The 12672-nt window shown below is 43.4% G+C and overlaps 1 protein-coding gene across 2 annotated transcripts in view; it reads right to left on the bottom strand.

The window, feature by feature from the left end:
- Positions 1-12672, bottom strand: part of LOC126956498 (uncharacterized) — a 35075-nt gene that overhangs the window by 6900 nt on the left and 15503 nt on the right. The window contains exon 2 of one of the 2 annotated variants that reach the window (XR_007726396.1): positions 2494-6840. The exons of the other annotated variant lie outside the window; for it this stretch is intronic. The gene's annotated coding sequence lies outside the window, so the exon portion shown is untranslated. Of the gene's footprint in view, positions 1-2493; positions 6841-12672 lie in introns of those variants that run through there. 2 annotated transcript variants of the gene reach the window in all.

Here is a 12672-nt window from a genome sequence, read left to right as displayed (position 1 = left end):
CCTACCTGGGAAGGACCCTATGTGATGCTCATAACAACTAAGACAGCAGTCCGAGCCACTGAGAAAGGGTGGACTCATTATACTCCAGTTAAAAAGCAATTACCTTGTCCAAAGCCATGGATGGTTGTCCCAGGGTCAACTCCCACCAAAGTAATGTTAAAGAAAAAAGCTTAATCTACCTATCTCTTCTTTTCTTTTCCTTAACTGCTCCCCATCTTATAATTAAGGTAACTAGATCAAGTCCACCCCAGATTATTACCTTTGATGCTTGTTTAGTCATATCCTGTGGATATTTACAAAACCAAAGACAGTTACTGCTTCAGACAAATATCTCTGCCCCTCTTGGACTTCCTCAGATTGGAAAGATATAGTAAATTCCTACATAGATAATAATCCCAAGAATAGTAGTTGTATTAACTGGTGGGAATGGGACTCTTGTCCCCCTAAAACAGAGTCCATCTGCTATTCTTGATCTAATGTCCTATGGAACACCAAAGGTCTAGGCTGAACTGCTCCCACAAGTCTTTGTCAGTTCTTAAAACCATATATCCATTTTACCAAAGAGGCTGCTCCTACTAATTGTCAACATAACCAGTGTAATCCTGTACAGCTTACTATCACTATTGCAACATCCCCAAACTCTTCCCCATCATTAAGTCATATTTATGGTACGGGAGCCAACATCTCAGGAACAGATCCTAGAGGATTTTTTGAAATACACTTTGTTGCTGCTTCAACCTCTCTATCCCATCCTCCTAAAACAATCATCCATCTCATACCCAATGACAAAACCAAAGTAGTGTAGTAGAAGTAAAAGACCTAAGGCAAACTTTAGCAATTAAGACAGGGTACCAAGATGCAAATGCCTGGTTGGAATGGATTAAGTATTCCATCCACGTTCTAAATAAAAGCTATTGTTACGCTTGTGTGCATGGTAGACCAGAGGCCCAAACTGTCCCCTTTCCACTTGGATGGTCTTCTAATTGACCAGACATGGACTGCATGGTGGCTCTCTTCCAAGACCCCACGGCCTGGGGTAATAAATCGTGCCAAACACTCTCTCTGCTATTCCCTGAGGTCCAGCACCCTGCAGGTCAGCCCCTGAGGGCCATCCAGCCTTCATCTTCCAGGGCCAATTTTGCCTCCTGTCTCTCACGACAGGGGGAAAACTTGGTGTTCCTTGGAAACCTAACAGGATGCAGTGAGCTCAGGCACTTCCAAGAGTTAACCCATCAATCCGCCCCTATCCATCCTCGAGCAGATGTATGGTGGTATTGTGGTGGACCTTTATTGGACACTCTGTCAAGTAACTGGAGTGGTACTTGTGCTTTAATTCAATTGACTGTCCCTTTCACCCTGACATTTCATACACCGTAGGAAATAACAACCAAACACTGGAGCACAAGAAATGTCCCTTGTAAGTCCTTTGACCCTAATGTTTATATAGATGCGATTGGAGTCCCACAAGGAGTACCAGATGAATTTAAAGCCCAAAATCAAATAGCCGCAGGATTTGAGTCATTATTTGGGTGGGTGACTATCAGTAAAAATGTAGACTGGATAAATTATATTTCCTACAACCAGCAACAGTTTGTTAATTATATAAGAGATGCTATTAAAGGAATAGCTGAGCAATTAGGACCCGCCAGTCAAATGGCTTGGGAAAATAGAATAGCATTAGACATGATACTAGCAGAAAAGGGTGGAGTTTGTATTATGATTGGAACCCCATGTTGTACCTTTATCCACAATAATACTGCCCCTGATGGAACTATAACAAAAACACTACAAGGTCTTACTGCTTTATCAAGTGAACTAACTAAAAATTCTGGGATAAATGATCCTTTCACTAACTTAATGAAGAGATAGTTTGGCAAATGGAAGGGACTCATGTCCTCAGTCTTCACCTCACCTGCCCTTATAGCAAGTGTGCTTATCCTTGTAGGATGTCGTATCATACCTTGTATTCATGGATTACTGCAAAAGCTTTTAGAAAAAGCTCTTACCAAAATCCTTTTCAACTTTCCTCCTCCTTATTCGGATAAGTTGCTCCTTCTAACTGACCAAGAAGAGCAACTGAGTCAAGACATTTTAAAAAGATTTGAAGAGGAAGAATGTAAAATCAAGAGGGGAAAATTTTTAAGAATAAAAGTTCTGGCCGGGCGCGGTGGCTCAAGCCTGTAATCCCGGCACTTTGGGAGGCCGAGACGGGCGGATCACGAGGTCAGGAGATCTAGACCATCCTGGCTAACATGGTGGAACCCCGTCTCTACTAAAAAATACAAAAAACTAGCCGGGCGCGGTGGCGGACGCCTGTAGTCCCAGCTACTCGGGAGGCTGAGGCAGGAGAATGGCGTAAACCCGGGAGGCGGAGCTTGCAGTGAGCTGAGATCCGGCCACTGCACTCCAGCCTGGGCTACAGAGCAAGACTCTGTCTCAAAAAAAAAAAAAAAAGAAAAAAAAAAAAAAAAAAAAAAAGAATAAAAGTTCTTGGCCGGGCGCGGTGGCTCAAGCCTGTAATCCCAGCACTTTGGGAGGCCGAGACGGGTGGATCACGAGGTCAGGAGATCGAGACCATCCTGGCTAACATGGTGAAACCCCATCTCTACTAAAAAATACAAAAAACTAGCCGGGCGAGGTGGCGGGCGCCTGTAATCCCAGCTACTCGGGAGGCTGAGGCAGGAGAATGGCGTGAACCCGGGAGGCGGAGCTTGCAGTGAGCCGAGATCCGGCCACTGCACTCCAGCCTGGGCGACAGAGCAAGACTCTGTCTCAAAAAAAAAAAAAAAAAAAAAAAAAAAAAAAAAAAAAAGTTCCTCTTCAAACTTTACCTTCGTGTTAAGAATAATAAGTTTTAAGAAGGATAGTTCCTCTTAAAAGCTTCTTTCAGGTTTCCTTTATGTTTCATAGTGACAAATCTTTTACTCTACTAATCACTCTTTGTTGTCCCCTGGGTGGTTGTTAAATACAGTAAAAGAATAAGCATATCCTATGTCCTTGTAATATTAATTGAAGGCCTAACCCATTTGTTCCCTGATCTGCCTGGACATGCCCAGACATGTCCAGGCACGTCCAAGCTTGCTGCCTATGCTTCTTTGCTTATTTGGAAATGTTACTGTCCTCCTAGTTTCCCGCAAGCAACCCCCTCCCTTTCTTTGTTGCCCATTGCACCTTTACCTATTTAGGAAAGTTTAAGTTTTTAGCCAATTGGGATCAGTCTAGATTATGCAGTCCAGCTGCAGCCAATGGAGATAGGACACAGCAGTAGGGACCCAATGTGTCAGGGATAAGAACCCCTGCTTTCCTTTGTTCAGGGTGCTCTCATGGCGATCAAGCTTACAGGCAGCACCCTTCTACAGAAGTAAATTCACGTTACTGATCAATCTTTTCAAGTGCTCGTTTTCTTTGCGACTCCAAGTTTTCATTTCCAACAGATTGCTTGTAAGTTGAGGGAGGAAATAGTAGCTTTTTAGTGGAGATACCAAATATCTTTCTAGGGTGATCAAACATCACCAATGAGCAGCAAGATATGGCATACTTTTAAATGTGATGCCTTGTAGTTGCATAACATGACTTCTGTGGCATTCCACAATAGGTGATGCATAATCTGAGTCTGAACAAGAGGGTAAATTAGAAAAAACCCAACCTGAGGACTATTCAGTGAAATAATTGGCCAGTTTTCTTCAAAATGTTAAGGCATGAAAGAGTTAAGGAACTGTTCCATATTAAAGGAAAATAAAAACAAAAGGTGATACTTGAATCTGGACTAGAACATGTACTATAGGAGTATATGTGCTGTAAAGGGCATTATTAGGAAGATTGGCAAAACTGGAGTATGGTCTTTATATTATATACATGCATTACAGTAGGGTTAAATTCCCTAAATTTGATAACTGTACTGTACTTACGTAAGAAAATATCCCTGTTCCTAGGAAATACACATTAAATATTAAAGTACACTGGCCATAGGTTGTATAATCTTTTTGCAAATTCTTTAGAGAGAGAAGAGCCAAATGTGGTATATTATTAAAAGTTGGGGACTATAGACAAAAGGTATGCTGGATTTCTGTGGTTCATTCTTGCATTTTTCTTGTATATTTTAAATTATTGTTAAATAAAAAGTTAAAATGTAGCATAAGAACTGTATATTCTGTATCTCCAGTTTTCAGAAGGCCTAACCCATTTGTTCTCTGATCTGCCTGGACATGCCCAGACATGTCCAGGCATGCTCAGGCACGTCCTAGCTTGCTGCCTATGCGTCTTTCCTTATTTGGAAATGTTTCTGTCCTCCTAGTTTCCCGCAAGCAACCCCAGTGAATCCTGCACAATGAAACGTATATTCCACCATTTCATTTTCCTATTTCCACAATCTTCAACCTCTCATCAGCACTTTGTATAACAAATGTATTTCTTCAGCTTCCATGTTATGTCACTGTCTTTTTCTTTTGCTTCGGCAGACACCCCATCTGTTTACTCCAATGCTCTATCATCTTTCTTTGTCCAAACTCTGAAATGCCCCAGAATTAAATATCTTGCTTTCCTAAATATTTTGGAGTAATTTTATACTTGCCAGTGGAACCTGTATCATTAACATTGCTGCATAAAACAGATGCGCACTCTAAAGGGGTAGCTGCGAAGAGTTTAATACAGTAACTGACTACTTACAATGCGCATGTATGCACACGTTAAAGGAAACAAAAGGTAGGGAGCACTCCAGACCTAGCCCTAGAAGAAAGCATTACCATTTCTATCTCAGGAGAGGCAAGAGAATGAGTGGAGTTAGAGAAAGCGAGAAACTGCTAAAGGGCCACTCCTCAGTATTTTTGGCTTTTTTGTTTTTTGAGGGAAGGTCTCACTCTGTCACCCATGCTGGAGTGCAGTGGCACATGCATAGTTCACTGCAGCCTCAACCACAAAAAGCATTTAAGAAAATCTATACCCATTCATGATTTAAAATTTAAAAACCAACTCTCAGCAATGTGGGAATAGAGGAAATTTCCTCACCCGTACAAAGAACATCTACAAAAAACTGTAGCTAATATTGTGTGTAATAGTGACAGACTCGATGCTTTTCCCATGAAATCAGGAACAAGACCAAGACATTCGCTGGAACCATTTCTATTCAACAAGGTACTGGAATTGTTTGCCAGTGAAATAAGGTGAGAAAAGGAGTTAAAAAGCATATACATTGGAAGCGAAAAAATGAAACTGTCCATACTTACAGAACATGAGCCTATGTAGAAAATCTAAGAGTCTAAAAGCAGGCAGGGTGCGGAGGCTCATGCTTGTAATCCCAGCACTTTGGGAGGCAGAGGCAAGGGGGTCATGAGGTCAGGAGATCAAGATCATCCTGGCCAACATGGTGAAACCCTGTCTTTACTAAAAAAGAAAAAAAAAAATTAGGTGGGTGTGCTGGCACGCGCCTATAGTCCCAGCTACTCGGGAGGCTGATGCAGGACAATCGCTTGAACCCGGCAGGCGGAGGTTGCAGTGAGCCTTGATCGCGCCACTGTACTCCAGCGTGGTGGGGAAGAAGACTCTGTCTCAAAAAAAAAAAAAAAAAAAAAAAAAAAAAAAAAAAAAAAATGAAGTCTGAAAGCAAACTTCCAGAACTCATGAGTTTAGCAAGGTCTCAAGATAGAAGGGCGCAAAGCCTCAGAGGGAAAAAGTTTCAGGGTCTTGGAACAGGAGAATTTCCTGCAGTAAGCTCTCAGGTCTGCTGCCTGGTCACTCGGTTTCCTGTAGGCCCAGCCTATGAGTCACCTGCTGTGCACAACCCCTGGCCGATCCTCCCCTCCAATCTCTGCATAAAACGCACCACTTTTTAAATTTTATTTTGCTCTGCAACCAGCAAATCTAGGTGACCCAAGGTTTCCTGCCAGTCCTGGCACCAGCAACCAGACACCCCACCCCTGAGTCTCATCCTTACTCAACATCATCAGCAGGAACCCAGGTAACAGAATTTTCACATTTGTGTACAACTTTATTGAGAAGGGGAAAGAAAAAGGCACAAAGTGATCTCAAGGCAAAACTTCTTCCTTCGCATTTGAGAAAACTCAGGTGTTACTGTAACTTTTTTTTTTTTTTTTTAACAAGAGGATCATCCAATGGGAGGTCTCAGAGGAAGTCTCAGGGCTCAGGACTCCAAAAGCAGGTGGTGTACCCAGTCTTAGGGCGTCTGCCCCCAGCACATGCAATCTGTAGCCAGCATTCTTGGAACTTTTGTTGGTGGCTTCGGGGAACACTAGTAGGCTGACACTCTGAAAGGTCTCCTCGGACGGACGTCTCCGGCTCCAGTCGTATGTCCTCTGAGCGAGGGCCGAGTTGCGAGGGAGACTGCGGGGGCGGGAGTCCGTTGGGACCCTGTGCAGCCTCTTGCTCTCCTGAGGGCTCCTATGGCTCCTCCTGGGATTCGGCGCGTAATCCAGAGCAGGCGATCCTGCGCCTCAGGATCTCAAGGTGCTCTGCACGTCTCAAGGTGCTCTGAGGCTTGGAAAGACACCTTTTCGCCGGCAGTTTCAGCGAAGAAGCACGCGGGAAGCGAAAGTAGGTCCCAGTGGAACTCTAGGCCGTCCCAGGAGGGCTCGCAATGGTAAGGACAGGAAGGGAGCATCCAGGACACCGAATGTACTGAGCTGGGAGCTGGAGGTATCTGGCCCCGCCGCCTTCTTTGCGGAATCTCGGGCCTACCAAACTCGGAGGGGAGACAGCAACTCCATTGCGGTCTTCTTTCAGCAGCTGACACCGGGTATCTGGGACTCGGAAGTCAACATCTCGTTTTTATACTCTTCTGGCCTCATGGGCGGTCCAAATCAGATTGTAAGGGAGGTGGGTGGGAACCTTAATTTTAGGAGCAAATTACATCAGGACATGGAATTAATAAGATTAACGCAAAGTCCTATCATCTGTGATGAAGTTATCTAGTTAAATAGTTTGCTTTAAGGATTGAAAAGAAAAAATATTACCTTTCTTGTGGAGAGAAAGGTTTTTGGGGAGACCCTGGTTAGAAAGTTCCTTACTGCCCCCAAATGCATTGCTGGTACTGGAGCACACTGGGTCCCTTTCTGCCCCAGAGTAATGCTTGTTAGATGCCTAAAGGATCACGATGTTACTGAGGAGCAGGCCAGGGTGGTTGCCAAATTTTTTAATCAAAATATCATTTTTTGTGTATTTTATTATATTATTATTCTGTATTATGTTGACTCATGTTGCATTTTAATTTTAGATTCGGGGGTACATGTGTAGATTTGTTAAAAGAATATATTGCGTGATTCTGAGGCTTCTATTGATCCCATCACCCAGAGAGTGAACTACTAAGTCCCCAGGAGGAAGTTTTTCAGCCTCTACCCCCTTATCTTCTCCCCTCTCTCCTTTTGGAGTCCCCAGTGGGCTATTATTCTCATCTTTATGTCCCTTTGTACCAGTTTTAGCTCCCACTTATAAGTGACAACATGCAATATTTGTTTCTGCATTAATTTGCTTAGGATAATGGCATCCTTACAGAATAGTTTCAAGTTGGATAATGTGATGCCTCAGGCTTCCCCCCTCCCTTAGGATGCTTTGCCTATTCATTGTCCTTTTTTTTTTTTTTTTTTTTTTAATGAGACATTGTTTTTCTCTGGAGCTCTGGTGGGAATGCAGTGTCATGCTCTTGGCAGCCTGGACCTCCCAGGCTCAAATGATCATCCCTGGTCAGCCTCCAGAGTAGCTGGGAACAAGAATGTACCAACATACCTGGCTAATTTTTTTCTTTTCTTTTTTTTTTGCATTTCTTTGCAAAGATGGGATTTCACCATGTTGCCCAGGCTAGTCATTGCCCAATTCTCCACGCCCCCGCTCACCCGCCCCTGGAAATGGGGTCTTGCTCTGTCTCCTAGGCTGGACTGCAGTGGCACAATCTCCGCTCACTGCAACGCCCACCTCCTGGGCTCAAGTGATTCTCCTGACTCAGCCTTTCAAGTAGCTGGGATTACAGGCCCCCACCACCATGCCTGGCTAATTTTTGTATTTTTAGTAGAGACAGGGTTTCACCATGTTGGCCAGGCTGGTCTGGAACTCCTGACCTCAAATGGCCTGCCCGCCTCGGCCTCCCAAAGTGCTAGGATTAAAGGCAGGAGCCATCACGCCTGGCCTCATTGCCTAATTCTTAATGTGGTCTTTCACTCTCCCAGTTTTGTCTTCTGCTGTTGAATTGCTGAATTTAAAGTATTGCAGAATTTGGGTGTATGTGTAAAATAACATACAAGGGAGCTGATAGGGCACATAATCACCTGGGCTCAGGATTGGTGGCCTCTGGTGTCCTGGTGCCTGGTCTGTTGAATCCCAGGCCTGTTGCACCCCAGAGGAAAGTCCTGCTCCTGCTGCACCCCAGGGGGAAAGTGCTGCTTCATTGCATCCATCTCACAATTGGTGACAGAGTATCAGGAACTCAGAAATCTCCAGTGTTTGCATTTTTATACCCTTCTGCTCTCTTGGGTGGTTCTAAGCAGATAACAAGAAACTGGGTGATGACTTTAGTCTTAGGAGCAAATTTTCTCAGAAGATGGAATTAATGATGTTAACAAAAAATTTTATCAGCTGGGATGAAATTATCTAGATTAGTGACAGTTTGGTTTAGGAAATGAAAGGAGAAAGTACTACTATGCCTGTGGAGGAAAAGCTGTTTTTATGGTACCTGGCTTTCTTATAGAAAGTTCATTGCTGCACCAAATCACATTGCTGGTCCTAGAGCAGACTGAAACCTTATGTATCAGCAAAGAAAAACTTGGGAGGGAATGTGCGAAGGATGATTTGGGATGTTATTGAGGAGCAGGGTAAGCATAGTTGCCCAATTGTTAGTATGGTCTTTCCCAGTTTTGTCGTCTACTGCTGAATTGTTATATTAAGAAGATTTTGACCAGGTGCAGTGGCTCACAGCTGTAATCTCAACACTTTTGGAGGCCAAGGCAGGCAGATCTCTTGAGCCCAGGAATAGGAGACCAGCCTGGGCACATTGGCAAAATCCTGTCTACGAAAAATGCTGGCCGGGGGCGGTGGCTCACGCCTCTAATCCTAGCACTTTGGGAGGCCGAGGTGGCTGGATCATGAGGTCAGGAGATCAAGACCATCCTGGCTAACACAGTGAAACCCTGTCTCTACTAAAAACACAAAAAGAAAAAAAAAATAGCCGGGCATGGTGGCAGGCGCCTGTAGTCCCAGCTACTTAGGAGGCTGAGCCAGGAGAATGGGATGAACCCAGCAGGCGGAGCCTGCAGTGAGCCGAGATTGCGGCCACTGCACTCCAGCCTGGGTGACAGAGCCAAACTCTGTCTCAGAAAAAGGAAAATACAAAAATCAGCTGGGCGTGGTGGCACCTAACTGTAGTCCAGCTACTTGAAAGACTGAGGCAGGAGAATCACCTGAGGCCAGGAAATTGAGGCAGCAGTGAGCTGAGATTGAGCCACTGTACTCTAGCCTGAGCAATGGAATAAGAGCCTGTCACCAAAAAGAAAAAGATTTCAGCACTTCTGTGTACAATAGCAAGAAGCTAAAGTCTCAGGCCCCAGTGGCTAAGTTACAGAGAAGTTATATGCCGTTCTAGATGAGTGACCCTTGGCACGTTATCTATCCCTGTAGCCTTTATTAACTACCTCTGAAATGGAAGCCAAATGTACTCTCATTTTACAAAGTAACTATCAGGAATACTTTTGATAGCAAAAGTTAATGTTTAGACAGTATCTGGTTGAAAGTAATTTGCTCAGTTTTTAACAATATTATCATTGTAGATTTTATCATGGATTGAAAGATAACCTTAATCGGAATGAATGTAAAATGGGTCCTTCTTTGTTGTATTCTTTCTGTAGATTATTTCTTCCTTTTCATATCCATTGTGAAATCGGAATTCATGTGAGACAAACATGGTATTTACAAAGCATCAATGGTTACAATTATAGAATTACTTAATCAAACATTATTGTTTACTATTATAAAACCTGATCCCGGCCGGGCGCGGTGGCTCAAGCCTGTAATCCCAGCACTTTGGGAGGCCGAGACGGGCGGATCACGAGGTCAGGAGATCGAGACCATCCTGGCTAACACGGTGAAACCCCGTCTCTACTAAAAAATACAAAAAACTAGCCGGGCGAGGTGGCGGCTGCCTGTAGTCCCAGCTACTCGGGAGGCTGAGGCAGGAGAATGGCGGGAACCCGGGAGGCGGAGCTTGCAGTGAGCTGAGATCCGGCCACTGCACTCCAGCCTGGGCCACAGAGCGAGACTCCGTCTCAAAAAAAAAAAAAAAAAAAAAAAAAAAAAAAAAACCTGATCCCAAAATTTAGCAAGCATGTTTTGATACCCTACCGTGTTCCAGGGGCTATAAAGGGAGCCACAAATACAAAGATGAGGAACTGGCTGCAGCTCTCACAGCTCTTACTAATGAGAGAATAATCTCGAGACTGTTCAGAACACAGCTAACTCTGTGTTTACTCCAGGAGCTGATTTGAAAACCAGAAAGACAAGGTTCAAATGTGATGCTTCTCTTCAAAGCCATGTTTCTTTTTACTTGAAAAAAGGAAAATATACAACTATAGAACAGGAAATGAAAAATAATGAAACAGAATGAGAATGACAGAATAGATATAGAAGGCAGAAAATTGAAAGGTCTTGTTAGGTGAAAGGTTTATGGACTCTAGGTGTCTGGAGAATGGATCCCGAGAGCAGGAGGAACCCCTACCTGCCAGTAATTGCTAGCGAAACACCAGTGGTGATCTCAGAAAAGTAGCTTTATCATTTCTTTGAGCATGTAGCTGGCATATGTCTCTCCAGGAGTGAACAGTGAATAGAAACTTGCATTATAGAGAGTTGGCAGTGCTCTGGATGGGTATAACACACATAAGAGTGACAACTCCCAAAGGGGATCTGTGTCACCCAGGTAGACACCTGCTGTCCACACTCTTATGTGGACATGCCTCTCCCTCCAAACTGTGCAAAAGAATCTACTAGTTCTTTTCAACTTCCCTAGACAAAAACTGCTAAGGCAGGTGATGCTTTGTTAAAGAATCTTAATTTACACAAACTGCAATTATACTATTATACTTATATCTAAGTTCTAGTGGTCTCCAGTATTTGTGGAAGGGTCCACTAATTAACTAACCCATTTCCCATTTGTCCTGAGAATACTGGCTGGCGGTGCTTGCAGCTGTATTTTTTACCCTGAGATAACTGGTAGATTACAGTCCTAAACTTATCCTCAGATGCTTTTCAGAGAATTACATCAAAGTAGGCCTGATACGGTTGGGACAGCTTGTTTGAACAGAAAGCTGAAAACAGATACCAAATGATCTGGAAAACAAAAATCTGTGAATGATCTCGGGGTAAATGCTGCAGCTGCATGTGCCACCTGCCTGTATTCTTGGGGCAAAGGGGAAATGGGTAAAAAAATTGCTTATAGTATTTTGCTTTTACATTTTATTTATTTTCTCTTATATCCTGGAAGAATTAATGTGTCATAACCTAGAGAATAAAGAGGTCAGCTGATATAGGGGTCAACTAATCTGATATACTCAGGGAGAAAATGTAGAAACACACCATCAAGCATAATCAGTTAGAGCTCCCTTAAAAATGCCTTGACTACATCTTTGGCCAACCTCATAATTTATGGAGTCAATATCATATATGTGGGCACTGTATCATCAGTAATTAAACAATTCAATCAAAACTAAATCAAAACTGACATCTTTACCTAATCATGTATCAGGTTTGCCTGGAGGCCAGCATGGCATCTTGGGCAGAAGACTAGAAGATTGTTGTAATCTGGAGACCTCCCACATGGGTCACTGAAAGCCATTATTTGTTTTCTCTCTTTCCCTAGCTGTAATAAACATTTTTTTTTTTTTTTAAATTTTCGAGGCAAAGCCTCACTCTGTAAGCTCAGACTACAATATAGTGGTACCATCATAGCTCACTTCAGCCTTGAACTCCCGGGCTCAAGCAATCCTCTTGCCTCAGCCTCCTGAGTGGGTGGGACTACAGGCAGGAACTACCACACCCTGCTAATTAAAAACTTTTCTTTTTTGGTCGGGGGTAGAGATTGGGTTTCACTATGTTGCCTGGGCTGGTCTTGAACTTCTGGCCTCAAGTGATCCTCTTGCCTCAGCCTCTCAAAGTGCTTGGATTACAGATGTGAGCCACCATGCCTAGCCCATAATAAAGTTGTTCTATTCTTAGAATCTTCTCTCATGATGGTAATTCCACCTTCATTTTTGTGTGTGTGTGTGTGTGTGTGTGTGTGTGTGTGTGTGTTTGTTGAGATCTCAGCTCACTGCAACCTCTGACTCCTGGGTTTAAATGATTCTCCCACCTTAGCCTCCCAAGTAGTTGGTATTACAAGTGCATGCCACCACACCTGGCTAATATTTTTGTATTTTTAGTAAAGATGGGCTATCACCATGTTGGCCAGGCTGGTCTCAATCTCCTGGCCTCAAGTGATCCCAAAGTGCCAGGATTACAGATGTGAGCCACTGTGCATGGCCCAGATCTTTTTTTTTTTTTTTTTGCTTTGTTCATTGCATTATTCATACCAAAGTGGAAGTATCTCTGATAATTCTATCTTTACTACACTAGCTAATATAGGATCCTCCTAGCTACCTTTCCAGCTCACTTGTGTTAAGTTTCTTGATAGCATTTATCATATAAACA

The sequence above is a fragment of the Macaca thibetana genome, chromosome 6, assembly GCF_024542745.1.
Source record: "Macaca thibetana thibetana isolate TM-01 chromosome 6, ASM2454274v1, whole genome shotgun sequence".
NCBI lineage: Eukaryota > Metazoa > Chordata > Mammalia > Primates > Cercopithecidae > Macaca > Macaca thibetana.
This window is presented reverse-complemented; position numbering and strand designations above follow the sequence as displayed.